At 56.6% G+C, this 16,247-nt stretch overlaps 1 long non-coding RNA gene across 2 annotated transcripts; it reads right to left on the bottom strand.

Annotated features, from left to right (window-relative positions):
* Positions 1-4,700: 4,700 nt before the first annotated feature.
* LOC139033850 (uncharacterized) lies at positions 4,701-11,715 on the bottom strand. Of its 2 annotated transcripts, none has more exons than XR_011486331.1 (3): positions 11,435-11,715; positions 5,571-5,658; positions 4,701-4,906 (listed from the first exon to the last, which is right to left on the bottom strand). It is a non-coding gene; the product is annotated as an uncharacterized lncRNA (long non-coding RNA). The 2 variants fall into 2 exon arrangements; XR_011486332.1 differs by lacking the exons at positions 4,701-4,906; positions 5,571-5,658 and adding exons at positions 8,462-8,715; positions 10,532-10,623.
* Between the last annotated feature and the right edge of the window lie 4,532 nt (positions 11,716-16,247).

Here is a 16,247-nt window from a genome sequence, read left to right on the forward strand (position 1 = left end):
CTCCAGGGCCGTGCCCCCGACTGGACCCCCAGGCTCTGTGTTCACGCTCTGTGGCCGCTCCGACCCCAGCAGCCCCGAGCCAGAGCAAGGCGTGTGCTCCTGGGTGTTCACGGCCCCTCGGACCCCAACAGCCGCCCCGTCCCCAGGAGCAGACGGGGCTGGGGGAGCGGCCAGGGCCGGGTCCCTCGTGGAGTCTGTCCTGCTGCCCATAAGGGTGGTCTGCCACTTGGCCCCACTGAAGCTGCCTCTCCCTCTCCGCCCCGCCCCACGTCAGGCACCGGGTGTGTGCTGGGGAGGGACAGGTGACAGGTGCCAACCAGTGGCTGCCACCCTCGGTGTCCTGTCCTCCCACGGGCACCCCGGACCCCAGGGCCAGTCACCTCATGCCCCAGAGGTGAGCCGCCTCAGAGACCCCACCAGCGGGGAAGGGGCGGGCTGGCCGCTTTCTGCCACAGCATGGCGGTGACGGCAGAGCTCCTCCTCCTCCCCGGGGCACCCAGGCCTGAGCGGCCCCTGCTCGGCCTCCATCCCCAGCACCAGCTCAGGGGGTGGGTCAGGGCCACCTGCCCCAGGTGGCAGAAGGGGGGCAGAGAGGCGGGCGGAGGCTGCCCGCTCACCCGGCCACTGAGGGCAGGGCCAGGCTCTGAAGCTCGTCTGCACGAGTGAGTGCTCAGTCGTCCAGACGTCTCCAACTCTGTGCAGCCCCGTGGACTGTAGCCCACCAGGCTCCTCTGTCCACAGGATCCTCCAGGCAAGAATACTGGAGTGGGCTGCCACGTCCTCCTCCAGGGGATCTTCCCAACCCAGGGATTGAACCTGTGCGTCCTGGGTCTCCTATACTGGAAGGCGGGTTGTTTACCACTGAGACATGTAGGAAGCCCCTGACGCTTGTCTGCCACCAAACCCCATGTGTGTCAGATGTCTACACCACAGAACAAAGCACCACCGGCAAGTGGCCTCACATGATAGACACCGACGACCTCACAGCGCCCAGAGACCACAGATTCCCGTCAGGCTGCCGGCCAGGCTGTGTTCTCACCTGGAGGCTGGACTGGGGGAGCACCCCGGGGTCTCCAGCTCCAGCAGGTCACTGCAGGATTCATGTCCTGCGGCCATAGGACGCCTGCTGGCCTTTACTGGAGGCCTCAGACTTGGGGGGAGCCCACCCCACCCCGCAGCAGATCTCTGCCACCTGGTATCTCGTGGTAACACGGACCTGTGCAGGTTCTCCTGGTTGGAAGCAGGTCCACTTTTTGCCCAACCAAGGGGAGGGGAGGCCCCAGAAGGTGGACGCCAGGGGTCGTTCGGAGGCCACCCTGGCGTCTGGTCCCACGGTGACTGGGTGCCGCCTCCTCCAGGGCAGACTCCCTTTTCCGGACCCGGCTGCATCTTGGCCTGTTTTAGGATCTTGGCGCCTGTCCTGAGCCTGACTGCGGTCTGCAGAGAGAACCCCCAGGCAGCATGCCCTCTGTGCCCTCAGGGAGCCACCAGGCTGGCAGCCCCTCCCTTTGCGGCTGGGCGCCCCCTTCCCCAGGGGAAGGCTCCCTGCGCCCCGCCCCCGCCCTGGCTCAGCTGACCTGGTCCCCAGGGTCTCCTGCTGGCTTCACCTGTGGGTTCCCAGGGGCCCCGCCCCTCCTACTCATCCCCCTGACCTCCGAAGGGGGCTGGGCTACCTCTTCCGCACTGAAGACACTACTGTCTCGCGTTTGCTCTGCAAGCCGGGACAGAGCCAAGTGGGGCCGGCCAGGAGGAGGAGAAGGGGGTTCTTGTTTCCACCAGCCCCTCACCAGCTGCCCAGGCCCCCCTCGCGGGCCCCCCGCACCATCTGTGAACCGGCGGTGGGAGCAGGCCTTTCTCCGGAGGCGTGTCCAGATCCAGCCTCCAGTGACTCCAGGAAGAGCGTGTAGCGTGCGGCTGGTAGCCTGGCATCCCCTACGACTGACCTCCAGGTGGTCTGCGGCCTTCCCTGGACGGTGAAGGCTACTGCGCAGCGGCCTCTGCCCTGTAGCCCTTACCACCCACCCTCTCGAACCGTGGGAGGCTGCCTGTCACTCACGCTACCCCACCCGCTCCCGCCCACCTCTGGCCAATCAGGTGGCGCCGCCCCCCCCAGGGGCGGAGTCCGCCCACCTCTCTGCTCCCCGGGGGGTGGGGTCGAGGGCGGAGTCTACCCCTTCCCCGCCCCCCGGAGGTGGGGTCAGAGAGGGGGCGGGGCTTCTCTGGCGGGACGCGGCACAGAGGAGCCTGCCTCTTCCCTCTGCCTGGGGGAGGCAGGTCTCCTTTGCCGGGAGACCCCCTCTCCCCCCTGTGCCAGGGCCTGGGCCCTTTCTTCCCGGCCAGAAGGAGCTTTCCCGGGAAGAGAACGGAGAGGGAGGAAGACCAGGAAGAGCAAGGGGTCACCCTCCAGGTGGGACTGGGCTGGGACGCTCACCTCAGTGCCTGACCACGCGGCGTTTCCACAATGAAGCTGGGGCAGGGGTCTTAACCTCCAGCCACTCTAGAGGGTCGTGGGAGGCATGGTGGAGGGACAGTCGGTGGGACTGAGGCTGGATGGAGCACAGGACAAGAAGTGGCCGCCGAAGGAGCCTGGCTGTAAGGGCCTGGAGGACAGCGGGACCCACGGCCCAGAGAGGAGGGCACAGTGGTGCCCACTCTGGTCCTCAGCTGGGCGCTGTCCCGGATGCCCCCAGCAAGGGTCAGGCACGGGGCCCTGGAGTCGGGCAGCACATCTAGGGGGCACTCACTGACTCTAACTTCAGCTGCAGCCCCACCAGAGGCACCCAGCCATGCACAGACCTCCCCACTCCCCTCTGCCTTTTTGGGGAGAGGGTGGGCACAAACCACCCACCCTGTGCCCACAGAGGGCTTAGAGAGAGCTTCCCACCCTAGAGGCCATAAGGCACAGGGAGAAAAGGCCACAGGAGGCCCGGCTGTCCCCAGATCGTCCCATGTCCTAAGAACCCGAGGGCCATGGCACCAGGTCCAGCCTGAGATGGCCGGTCACAGCGGGAGGGTCGGCCAGCTCGTAACCGCGTCTCACGGCTGTGCTGTCTCTGGGGCTACCTGGAGATCCGTGTCCCAGGCCAGGGTCAGCAGTGCCACTATGGAGTTCCTAGCAGCCCTGTCCTCCACAGAGCAGCCCCGGAGGTCACCCTTGCCACCCCTCACCCCCCACAGAAGGAAACTGAGGCCTCAGCAGGGCTCAGCCTGTCCTCCTCATGTCCTGGATCCCAGAATAGCCAGCCCTTCTGCCTCCCTCCCACCCGCATCTGCGTCCAGGGCAGAGTGGGCGGCCGGCCCAGCAGGCCGGGTCCACGCTCCTGCTGGCCCTGTTTCACCACCCGGCGAGAGCGAGCCCGCCCCCAGCCAGGCTGCGCATCCCTGAGTCGGGTGGGGCCAGCCCCAGCCTAGGCTGGGAGGGGCCTTGGAGACCCTGAAGAGGAGAACCTGCACACGGTGAAGCCCTGGGGTTCAGCGGGGACAGCGGTGCTGCTGGCCATTCAGGGGGGCTGAGACCAGGCCCACGGGGTCAGACATGAGCAGGCGCTGCCCCCCACCCTCCCTGCCCACAGCCCCTCCCACCCATGAATCTCCTGCTGGTTTAAAGACAGAAGCTGCTGAGCTGACAGAATTAACTCAAGGACAGGAGGCAGCCGTTCTGTCCTCTCCCCCAGCCTGGATCCAGCCCCCCTCCCCACCCCAGGATGGTGGGATGGCTCTGGGAGCAGTAAGCAGTGGGTGACCAGAAACTCTAGGTCAGCTACCCCTGACTGCCCACTCAGTCTGGGCTTGCCCGGGAACTGGGCGTAAGCTCTGTAGAACTGTCCAGGATAACTACAGAGCTAGACGCCCTCCACTCCATTAATCATCATTATTTTAATTAAGAAGGTAAGAAATACAGCTCATCAAAGATTTGATTATAATTAGTAGCTAACAGCACTTGGGTGAGTCAGTGACCCGAGTGGTGTGAGTTCACACTTCTGTTCAGGATGCATAAGAAATGAAAGTGTCCCAAGAAGGTGGGCGGGGTGGCAGGGGGAGCTGCCGAGATGAGGGCTGGAAGGGGAAGCCCCGAGTCCGGCCCCAGTGTGAGGCAGAAGGCCCCACCTGCAGCTGAATGTCCACGGCTCGCCTCCCGTGTGGTCACTTGGCTGCCCCCAGAAGGACCCGCCGGTGGACATGCTGCTGTCACCGTCTGGGCATTCTCAGTGGTCTTGACCAAGGCCCCGCGGTTTCTTCTGACCCCAGGCCCACACCATGCCCAGAACGTGCCCTGGGGCGGTGCCTCGTTCCCACGCCCCAGAACTGGGCTTGGGTCCATGTGGGACCCATGGAAGTGCACGAGTCTGGCCCTGCCCGCGGTGGTCTGGATGGGAGACACTGCAAGGGGCAGGGGAGCCCACAGGCTGGATGAGGCCTGAGTGAGATGGACGCTGGGAGGGCGCGAGAGCCGGAGCCGTGCTGCAGAGCCTCGCGCTGGGGAGCAGGGAGAAGTTCCTGGAGCTGGGGGACTCACTCGGGTCTGATGCTGATGGACGGAGGTGACCTGAGGTCACAGGGGCAGCCACGGCTGAGGATCAGGTGTGAGTGGGCCCAGCGCCCAGCTCCCTGCACTTTCACTTCAGCAGCCCCGGGATTCGTTTCCAGGAGGGGCCCCAGTACACGCGTGAGCAGCCATCGGGTGTGGGGTGGGGGGTCGAGGGACCCACACGGGAGCCACCTGACAGGTTGGGGTGTCCATCAGGGAGCAGTGCACACCTGCCAACCTCACCTGTCCCACCTGGGACGGCCATCGGTGCCTGCGGAAGTTCCTACTATTGGCAGCGCCTGTCGGGAGCCCTGAGACTGGCCGTCTCCATGGAAACAAGTCTATGGTCGCAGGGCCTGCATCTGTGACCTGGGGCTGCTGTAAGAAATGACCACAAACCGAGGGGATTAAACAACAGTTCTGGAGGCTGGAGTTGGAGTCAAGGTGTCGACAGGCCATACTGTCTCCGGAGGCTCTAAGGGAGGGTCCTTCCTGCCTCTCCAGCATCTGGCGGCTCCTGGTTTTCTTGGCGCGTGGTTGCATCCCTCCAGTCTCCCATCATCCCTCCTCTGTGCGCCTGTCTCAAATCTCCCTCTCCTTTCTCCTAAGGACACCAGCCGTGGGATTCAGGGCCCAGCCTGATCCAGGCTAGTTACATCTTGAGATCCTTGAATCAGTGGCATCTGCAAATACCAAATAAGGTCATTGCACAGGTCCCAGGGGTTACAACCCTAAGCTGTGTTACTTACATCAAGTCACTGTCCGTCTCTGAGCTTCTGCTTACTTATGCTCCGTCAGAGGATACTGGACAGACCAGATGGGTCACGTGTCCGCTGGGGCACCTGTCCGCTAGGGCACCTGTCCGCTAGTGGGCATCCACTTAGAGGCAGAATTCACATGAAAAATTTGGATTGGACAGGTGGGAGGAGACGCTGCCCATGTAACCAGGGCCTGGAAGGGATACAAGGCTCCAGGGCTGCCCTGGGGCAGAGGCGACAGGTCCCTCCCAGCAAAGCCGCCCCCACACCCCACACACACACACCAAGGAGGGAGGTGGGACAAGGTCGCTTCCAAGGACATGGCCAGGTCATGAACTAAGATGGCCTCTCTTTCCTGCACCTCCATCCAGGCTGAAAGAGATCGCAAACCAAATTAGCCGAAGACTTAACAGGAATTGATTTTAATTTAAAGCCCTTTGAGTGCTTTTCCCTCCACGATGAAAGGCGAGGAGAATGAAATCTGTGTTCCGATCGCCCCATAACTGTATCTGATCTAATTTTCTGCCCCACACCAGCTCCTTCTGATGAGGTCAGCTTTTCTCATTGTCTCTTGGTGATTACTGAGCTTACCCTCCAAACTGCAATGGAAATCTAATTTCTCCTTTTATTCCAACCTGTGCTTCTCCCATACGCTAGTAAATGTTCCCCTGAATTCAGACTCCTAAGTCCAGAGTGATTCACAGCGCGTTCTGAAAGAGGGGCCCGGGGCAGTTATGTACCCTCTAGAAGGAGTGAGGAGGTTGCTTCCAACTCTGGCAGCTCCTGGAAAGCGAGCCACCCTGATATGGGAAGACTGCAGCATTCCCACTGTGAGGAGGACCTGGAAACAGAAGTCCAGGGGCTTTGCTTTGTTTTGTTTTTTTAAGGTCTTTATTGAATTTGCTACAATATTACCACTGTTGTTAATGTTCTAGTTTTCTGGCCCCCAGGAGTGTGGGATCTCAGCTCCCCAACCAGGGGTCGAACCCATACCCCCTGCATGGGAAGGCAAGGTCTTAGCCCCTGGACGTCAGGCAGGTACCCAGAAGCGTGTTTGGGGAGCACCCTGAGAGCATGCACAGCTTCAGAGGGCCTGTGGTCCTCGACCCCAACTCCCACCAGCCAGTCTGCAGCTGTCAGGGACACGCCAGCCCCTCCCAGGCTCAGGCCCCATAAGTGGCAGGTCTGCTTCCTCACCCTGTCTCCATGCCCTGCACATCCTGGCAATGGCAGACCCACCGTCCCTCTAGGACCGGGCCCTCAGCGGTGCTCAGAAACCCACCACACCTCCCCTTCTCACCTACAACCTCAACTCCCACTTGCTGAAACAATCAAGGCCCAGCTGCACCTGCATTGCTTCCCCCAGGCGGCAGAAGAGGGTCTGTGCTCCCCAACAAAACCACCCCTCCCTCCACCATCAGTCCCAGCCTCACTCCTGTGTCCTCGTCCTGACCTTTCCTGGTTCCTCAGCCCTTGGCGTTTCCACTGCCCCCAGGGGTCTCATTCTCAGCACCATCCCCCATCCTGCGTTCCCCATGGATGTCTTTGCCCCTCCCCCAGTCCTCAAGGTCAGAATCCTTAAAGGAAAGATCTGTGTTTGATGTCCCTTCTGTCTTCCCATCTGGTGACCACTCGCCAAAGTGAAAGTGAAAGTCGCTTAGTCGTGTCCGACACTTTGCAACCCCATAGACCATAGCACACCAGGCTCCTCTGTCCATGGAGTCCTCCAGGCAAGAATACTGGAGTGGGTAGCCATGCTCTCCTCCAGGGGGATCTTCCCAACCCAGGGATCAAACCCAGGTCTCCCATACTGCAGGTGGATTCTTTACTGTCTGAGGCACCAGGGAAGCCTGCTGAGGTCACTCAAGACCAAGCAACCCACCTGCCATCCTCACTGGGGCTCATGCCTGTTTTCTTCCCTGTTCAAGAACCATCCTCTTCTTTGCTCCCAGGCCAGAGTCTGGAATCTGGACAGCTGGCTTTTAGAAATGATTTTAAAGTGTGAATTCTCTCTCATCGGAATGATCATCTTGCTCCTGGAACTTAGATCCATAAAATATTGATCTGGAAAGGCTCTGCCAGGACCATCTGGCCCAGAATGCCATTGCATGTGATGTCTCTGTGCAGTAGGGAGAGGATGATGGCAGTTGTTATTATAAAAGCTCAAACTGGGGCCCAGAGAGGGGTAGCGACTTGCAAAGACACAGAGAACCTATGGTCCTGATGCCCTAGGATCAGCACCATCCTCATATTATTCTTGTATCCACAGACCCCAGCCTGGCTCCAAGACAGCCTCCACTTCTCGTCCTTACGACGTCAAGGTGAGCAAGACAGGAGCATGTTTTGTTGCTCATTTCTAACATAAAAAGAAAAATGCTTTTAAGGCTATTTAAGTCTCTTTAGACGGCGACTCCTGCAGCCTGGATGAAAGAGCCTTGGTTTCCTCCTGAGGGGGTGTCTGCGCATACCTGGAACCGTCCACGTTCCTTTTGATCATGCTTCTTAGCGAGCCCCTTCTGAGATCAAAGCTGGCGAGGTGGACAGGCCCCTTTGAAGTTTCCTGGGGTTTTCTGAGACACAGGTCCTGGCAGCCACAGTGTTTTGCTCCAAAGGAAGAGGCTGGCAGGTGGAACCCCAAGGCCTCTGAACAGGCTTTTACCCTTGTAAATACTTCTGCATGGGAGCCCTCACTGGCCTCCCCTGGAATGATCATATGTAGGAGGCATGTGTGGGGTCTGCAGGACCACCCTTTGTTCCCCAGATTTCCTCTGAAAATGACCCTTCCCCCAGTCCAGTGATCCTGATGGAAGTGTGTGACACTGCACACATGACCTGGGCCAGCCAATCAGCATCACCCAGCCTCTGAGACCCTGACTAGCTAGGAATGGTCACATGACCTAGGCCAGCCAATCTGCATCACCCAACCTCTGAGACCCTGACTAACTAGGAATGGTCACATGACCTAGGCCAGCCAATCTGCATCACCCAACCTCTGAGACCCTGACTAGCTAGGGATAAGCACGTGACCCAGGCTAGCCAATCAGCATCACCCAGCCTCTGAGACCCTGACTAGCTAGGGATGGTCACATGATCCAGCTCAGCCAATCATCGTCACCCACCCTCTGAGACCCTGAGTAGACAGGGATGGTCACATGATCCAGGCCACCAACCTGAGTCCTGTAGGGGGTTTAGAATTTATTGAAAAAAGTTATTTTATGCCTGGTGTTATAATGGCCATCTTTGTTCAGCTGGAGAAACAGTCTCCCTGGGAGTAATGCTTCACAAGGGAAAACAGCAGGGAGGGAGAGGGAGCTGGTTCCAACAGCCTTGTCTAACATCCTGGATCCCGCGATGCCTGAAGCTCAGACGCCCCTGACGAATTCCAGTTCTGTACTCCAGTCAGGAGTCCTCTTTCTTTCTCTGTTCTTTCTTTAAAAAATCAGTATTTTAATCTTTATGTTTAGAATTTAGGGTTTTTTGCATTTTAAATTTATCTATTTTTAATTGAAGGATAATTGCTTTACAGTGTGTGGTTTCTGCCAAGCATCAACATGAATCAGCCATAGGTACACATATACCCCCTCCCTCTTGGACCTCCCTCCCACCTCCCTCCCCATCCCATCCTGTTTGAGCAGGCTGTATGTCACGTGCATACAAGGGAGGCCTGACCACCAGGCCACCAGCCTCTCACAAGCCAGACTTGGAGCAGGTGGCTGGCTCTCTGGCCGCCTAGTGGTGGACGGCACAGTGAAGGGAAGGCCCCCAGCCTCAGGCGCCCCCTCTGCCGGGGCACTGGTGCTTGGGAGGGCTGCACCATGCCCTGCAGTGTCCGCCTGGGGTCGGGGCTACAGGGAGCAGGTCATGGCCGGAGACCACAACAGGTGGGTGCGCCTTCCAGAAGGAAGATTCATCTGCCAGAATGTGATTCCCCACAAGGCACCGCCACGGTGCTCGGGCCTGACCACTGCCCCAGATGACTCCATGGAGCAGCGCGGTTTAAGTCGGTCTGCGTGTACTGAACCTGGGAACAGGTTCCACTGGATATTTTCTTCAGGGGGCCCTCCGAGGTCCAGGGAACTGCCGCATGTGTGCGAGGGACAGCTCGGCTACCCTGGCACAGGGAGTCTGGCCTAAGACGCTGAGCAGACCCTGCCTGGCCATCTGCAGCCGCACCAGGGCAGCCCCTGCCCTGGTGCCTGATGTGCCAACACTGGTCCCAGGCTGACCAGGTTCCTGCATCCAGCCAGCTCTGTCTCACACTTCTTGCCCCGCCACACACACACCCCCAGCCACAAATACCACTCAACCACGTGGCCCTCAGTTCTGAGAGCCAGCCTGGAAATAGCGTGTGGGCTGAGGGGCAGTGGCTGTCCTGGGGGCTGGTGATGTGGCTGGCCCCCGTGGACAGCCAAGGCTCACGATGACCTATTTTAGAAACCAAAGCACATTAAACTCACTCCTCCCCTCCCCTCCCTCCACTCCCCTGTGAAATCTATTTTAAAAGATCAGAGTTTTCTTTACATCTACCTCTGAAATGTGCTGCAGGAGATAAATGGGCCGTAAACAGACTGAGGTGGGGGAAGGGCGGTGGGCAAAGCCAGGAGGATGCGCTTGCTGGGGTGGGGCTGCGGGGGTTCTGATCATTCAGAGCCCCTGTGTTCACTGGAGCCTCCATTCAATCCCCAGCCGGGGATGGCAGGGAAGCGGCATTCTGGGGGTCCCGGCCCCCACACCTGTCTGCATCGGGCTCTTCCAGGAGCTTCAGCGGTGGGTGGGACAGCCCCCTCGCCAGCAGACAGAGCCCAGCACCTGTGTGTCCCTGCCCTGCACTGGGGCCCCTGCCAGCCTCGCCCCAGAGCCCAGCCGAGCGAGTCTGTCCAGGTGACCGTCGGGGTAACCAAGCACCCACCTGGGCCTGGAGTCTGAAATCCAGACTGGCCTCCCCGCAAACCCCAGCTCAGCCATCGCCCCACTGGCCGCCCCACAGGCTGGAGCCCCATTCCTTCGGCCCAGAGGACTGGATGACTGCAGAGTGGTAGCCCTGGGAGGGAGCTGGTCTGTCTCCTTGTCCCTCCACCAGAGAGTCCAGCTGCCTCCTCCTGACCACCCCTCGGCCAGGAAGCCTTGTGTACCCCCCTCTCCACCTCCCATCCCACCCAACAGAGGCCCGCCTAGAACCCAGGAGCCCCTTAAACTCCAGCTGCCCTCCTGGAAGGAGGCCCTGGGGAAGCCAGAGGGAACCCACCGCCTCCTCCCAGACACACTCCTCCAAGCCGACCACCTGCCGCTGACCATCCCCGCAGGCTGTCCAGGGTGAGGAGCACAGACCAGCCCCGCCTGCGGGTGGGGGACAGTGCTGAGATCTGGAGCCTCCTGCTTCACTGGTCTTTCAAACTTCTGGGGTCCCAGAGCTCCCCTGGACCCAGCCTGTGGCACGTGGCTCAGTCCATCCATCTGGTCCTCCATTTCCTGCCTGGAAAGGATCCCCACCTCTGCCCGCCAGTGTCCCCCAGCCCCCGATTCTGCTGGGGTCCTGAGTCTCAGGGGATGCCTCGCAACACCTCCACCTGTGGTTGAATTCTCATCTCGGCTCCTCCCTGCCTGGGCCGCCTCTTCCAGGAAGCCTTCCAGAAGAACTCCCCCGGTACTGAAATGTCTCCCTTTGAACTCAGGAACTAGGGCTGCTCATCCCCGCTGAGACTCTCTTTGTCCCTTACACACACACACACACACACACACACACACACGCACACACGCATGCACACACACCACTTACACATCTCTTAGCAGAGCACTCCTGCTGTGGCTGGTACTGGAAGGAAGCCTCCAGCAGCTTCCAGCTAAGCTCCCCGGGCCTTCAACCAGCTCCCCCTCACAGACCGTGAGCACCCTGCTCTCAGGCCCTGCACCCACACTCCCTTTCCGATCCCTCCATGGGGGAGGAGCCTCAGAACCCCCAGGTTCCTCTCTGAGGCCTGGTGGTGGCCCATGGACTAGAGAGTGGTGCCCTGAGCTGGGCGCTCTGGACACTGAACCAGGGCCCTCACCAGCCAGTGTCGGGCGGCCTCTCGGGTGTCCTCCGTGGACACTTCCAGATCCAGCCCCGAGAACCCAGCTGCAGTCACTGCCCAGGAGAACCTCCCATTACCTCCTGGCTTTGGGGACCAGACGGAGAGTCATGCCAGGGGGGCTGAAGGGTCAGATGTGGCCCGCGTGGTTCGCCCCTGTCCTTGGCCTGTACCCATGGGCCGAGCCGGACGGGCCTGGACTGCAGCAGGAGATGTGCATCGTCCTGTGTCCCGAGCTCAGTGGGAGATTCTGGGTCAGTCGGGGACAGCGCAAGCTTGCGGTATGTCTGCAGCGGCCTGGAGGTCGGGGGCAGGGAAGTGCAGCGGCCAGGAGACTGTGAACAACTCAGACACCCGGGGCAAGAAGGGATGGGGCAAAGGCCAGCCCAGTGGAGTCCGGGCTGCTCCTGCGATTGGACACCTGCCTTGTTACAGGAGCCAAGACTTTGCCGCTGCCCCTGGCTGGTGCCCAGGGTCACCTCCAGGGCCGGCTGAATGCTGGCCAGCATTGGCCTAGGTTAGCCCAAGCCTAAGCCTGCAGCTCTGGACCCTCGGTCCAGGCAGCCCTGCCACCCACCACCCATCGGGGGCCTGTTCTGCAAAGTCCCCACAGCTCTCACAGCCTGAGACCCCAAGGAGGACCAGCGGAGGGCGGGGGGTCCAGCAACCAGCCTTTTCTCTCCCGATGAAACAGCATCTCAGGCAGCAGAGGCAGGGGGCGGGCCAGCTCGTGCTCTGGAGCGCACGGCCGGCATCGTCCGTCTCCAGGCCAAGGGCAGACAGCAGCCTGGCCCAGGCCCATGCCGGCCCTTCTGGGAAGCGGAGCCGTGGACTATTTTTGCTTTCTGACAACACAACACAGGCAGCTGCTGTGACTTATCTCTGCCGCCCACGGGCACGGCCACAGAGGCAGCTTTGTACCCTCAGGCTCTGCGGCCCCCCCAGGGGCGGGTGGGGGAAGGGATTTAACGAGCCCCTTCCCCCCACCCTGTGAGCCCAGGCGCCTGAGTCAACAGCCCCTAGGAAGTCCCCAGTGCCCCTGCCAGCCAGCCTCTTGACCTGAGATGTTTTTCATGTGGGGCCCAGGTGGGGTCCTGGCTTCCTCAGGCACTGTCACCCAGAATTATTTGGGGGGCCTCCCAAGGCCACCCCAGCATTGCCCAGCCCCGGGCAGATGACGAACATCAGCACAGAAATGAGAACTTGGAGGACGCCCTCCTGGGCCCACCTCTCGCTCCGCAGCCTTCTGCAACCAGCAGGAGCCCTCTTGCAGGCACTGGGCGAGCCCGCTGGAGACCGAAGAGCCCCAGGCGCCGGCCGGCCACCCTCCTCAGATGGCATGGCCCTGTCCCCACGGCCCACCAGGAGACCAGGCAGGGCAGAGGATGCCCCCCGGCGGCCCTCCGTGGCCCCAGGTGACTGGCCGGCCCCGCTGAGGTCTCTGAGGGCTGCTGGCCCTCGGCTGCCACCTCCTGCCTGGACTGTCCTGGCCGGTCCCAGGGCTGCGGCTGAGGCTGCCCGCTGGAGACCCACGCTGGGGTCACCAGGGGCCCCGGGCAGCCCAGAGCCGTGGTCCCACAGAGGGCTGTGCAGCAAGGGTGCTGTCTGCTCATCTGATCAAAGCCTGACCCGGGGTTTGGCTCCAGGCCCCTGCTGCGCAGGTCCAGGGAGAGCAGTGACCCTTGGTGGGCTGCAGCTTCCACTTTCTAAACCAGGTCACAGACAGGAAAAGGGCACTTCACATCAGGTGCACGTTCAAGACTCCATAAATAGAAAGACGGCCATGTGGTCTGGGTTATTTCCGCCACCGTGAACATGAACCCGGGAGAAGTAGCTCCACTCCAGTCCCCAGAGCTGTGCTGGGGCTGGTGACACGCGCTGCAGCAAATGTGGACGCGCTCGCCAGCCCTTGAAGCTGGTGCCCAGGAGTGAGCTGACAGGCCAGGTCCCGGCACGGCAAATACCCTCCGTATACCGTGGAGAGACCGGTTCACGTTCCACGACACCACAGACACACGGCAACCTCATCTTCCTCACTTTTCTGGAAGTAACTTTTACACAGGGCATAATGCACGCATGTTCAGAGCACAGTCTGATGAGCCAGTAACTGGACATACCCCGTGACCACCACCACATTCAAGACAAGGCTCCAGAAAGTTCCCTCAGGCCCTAACCCCACAGGCAACCCCTGTGGATTTCTGTCACCATTCATTAGTTTTGCCTCTTCTTGAACATAACATACATAGTATTATGCAGAAGGCAATATTTTGTATCCTCCTTCTTTCACTTAAATTTTGAACCCATACTTCATGTTCATTGCTGAGTAATATTCCACTGTGGGACTATAGCACTGACTTTCTGTCCAATTTCTTGTTGAAGGATATTCGAGGTTTTGTTTTTCTTCGCAGTTTTTAGCTATTATCTACCAAGTCGCTATAAATGTTCTTTCACAATTTTTTTTATAGACATGTATTTTCATTCCTCTTGAGTAAATGGAATTTCTGGGTCATAAAGCAGATGTATATTTAATTTTATAAGAAATGGCCAAGCGGTTTTCCAGAGTGACTGTGCAATTCTACAGTCCCCCCAGCAGTACTGGAGAGGTCCAGCTGCTCCCATCCTCACCCTGGTAGGTGGTGTCGGTGGTTTATAATTCCAGCCACCTGGTGGATGAGAAATGCCGTCTCCATGTGGTTTTTATTACCCTAGTGACTAATGCTGTCTCATGGTGCTGATTTCTATTATCAATTACTAGGAATCTTTGCATGTTTAAGACGAAAGTCCTATCATAAGTGTAGGTAGTGAATCTTTTCTTCCAGTCTGTAGAATGCATCTTTAGCAGTGTCTTTTTATGACCATATGCTTATCATTTTAATGAAGACTATCGGTCAGTTCTTCCTTTGGCTTTATTGCCTTTCATGTCCTCCCTAAGAAATTCATCTCCTCTTTTTCCTTTTACTAGTTTTCCAGGTTAAGTTTTACATGCAGTCAGTGCATGAATCTGTGATGCAGCTCAGAGCTTTTTGTGCAGTGGGAGAGGTGTGTTGGCATTGATTTTTTTCTCCATCTGTTCATCTACTTGTTTCAATCATTTGTGGAGAAACTTCTCCTTTCCTGATTGAAGTGCCTCAGCACCTCCTAGAAAATCAATTAACCACAGTAGTTTCCCAACATTGTGAACCACTAAATGTCATTTAATTGTACACTTGGAAAATGGTCTCTTTTATGTTATGTGGATTTCATCTCAATTTAAAAAATTAATTTCATATATGATTGTTCTGTTCTGTTCCGTTGATGTAAATGTCTGTACTTACACCAAATTCTCACTCTCCCAATTACTGCACCTGTACTATTAGTCTAGAAATTAACTAGTGTGAATCCTCCAACTTTGTTATTTTTCAAGAGTACTTGGCTATGTGGGATTCTTTGCATTATCATGTACCTTTCAGAATTGAGTCAGCTTCTATAAATGACTCCAGATTTTGATTGGGAAGTGATCAATTTGGAGAGAATTGACATTTTAACAATTGCATGTCTTACAATCCCTAAACAGGGTGTGTGTCTGAACTTATTTACATCTTCAATTTCTCTCAGCTGTGTTTTATAGTTTTTAGCAGACAGGTTTTAATGTACTTAAATTTATTCCTCTGTGTTTTATATTGACACCATTATTGTAGTGAGAGTTTTAAATTTTATTTTTCTAAGAATTTGTTGCTAGTATATGAAAATACAATGGATTGTTCATGTTGGCTTTGTTTCTTATGAACTTCCCAAATTAATTTATATCTAGAATAGGGTTTTTTTGTAGTTAATTTTTTTAGGATTTCCGATGTAAACAATGGTGATGTTTCTAAATAGAGACCGTTTTACTTCCCTCATTCCAGTATTCATGACTGTTATGTCCTTGAATGCCCTCCAATGCTCTCTAGGACCCACAGTACAATGTTTACAGAAGTGGTGAAAACATACATTTTTGAACTATTCCTGATAGTCAGGGTAAACCACTCAATATTTCACTATTAGTATGAAAATTATTAACAGAATTAGAATTTGTAGTGGAGTTGCAAGTTTCCGTAGGTATCTTTTATCAGATTGAAGACTTTTCCTCCCACTACTAGATTGTGAGCATTTTTATCATACATGGATTTGAGTGTTCTCAAATGCCTTTTCTGTATCTATTAAGAAAAATATATTTTTTCCTTTTATCTGTTAATGTACTGAGTTGCACTGATTGGTTTCAAATGGTAAATTAACCTTGCATTCCTGTGATAAATCTCACTTCATCCTAATACATTGTTCTTTATACGTTCCTGGATTTCATGTTGTAATTTTTTAAAAGTAATTGAGCATTTGTGTTCAGAAGGGTATGGGTCTGTAAATGTCATTTCTTGTAATATCATTCTCATGTTTAGTATTAGGATCTTCCTGGCCTCATAAAATAATTTTAAATGTGTTCCATCCTTCTCAATTTTCTCAGTTTGTGTAAAATTGATATTATTTCTTCTTTAATATTTGCTAAAATTTAACAATAAACTCATCTGGGCCTGGTTCTTTGTAGAAATTTTTTAATGACAAATTCAATCTCCTTGATATATATCAGTTCAGTTCAATCACTCAGTTGCGTCCTACTCTTTGTGATGCCATGAACCGCAGCATGCCAGGCCTCCCTGTCCATCACCAACTCCTGGAGTGCACCCAAAGTCATGTCCATTGAGTGGGTGATGCCATAAAACCATCTCATTCTCTGCCATTCCCTTCTCCTCCTGCCTTCAATCTTTCCCAGCATCAGGGTCTTTTCAAATGAGTCAGCTCTTCGCATCAGGTGGCCAAAGTATTGGAGTTTCAGCTTCAACATCAGTCCTTCCAAAGAACACCCAGGACTGATCTCCTTTA

Source organism: Odocoileus virginianus, unplaced genomic scaffold (assembly GCF_023699985.2).
Source record: "Odocoileus virginianus isolate 20LAN1187 ecotype Illinois unplaced genomic scaffold, Ovbor_1.2 Unplaced_Contig_5, whole genome shotgun sequence".
NCBI classification, from domain to species: domain Eukaryota; kingdom Metazoa; phylum Chordata; class Mammalia; order Artiodactyla; family Cervidae; genus Odocoileus; species Odocoileus virginianus.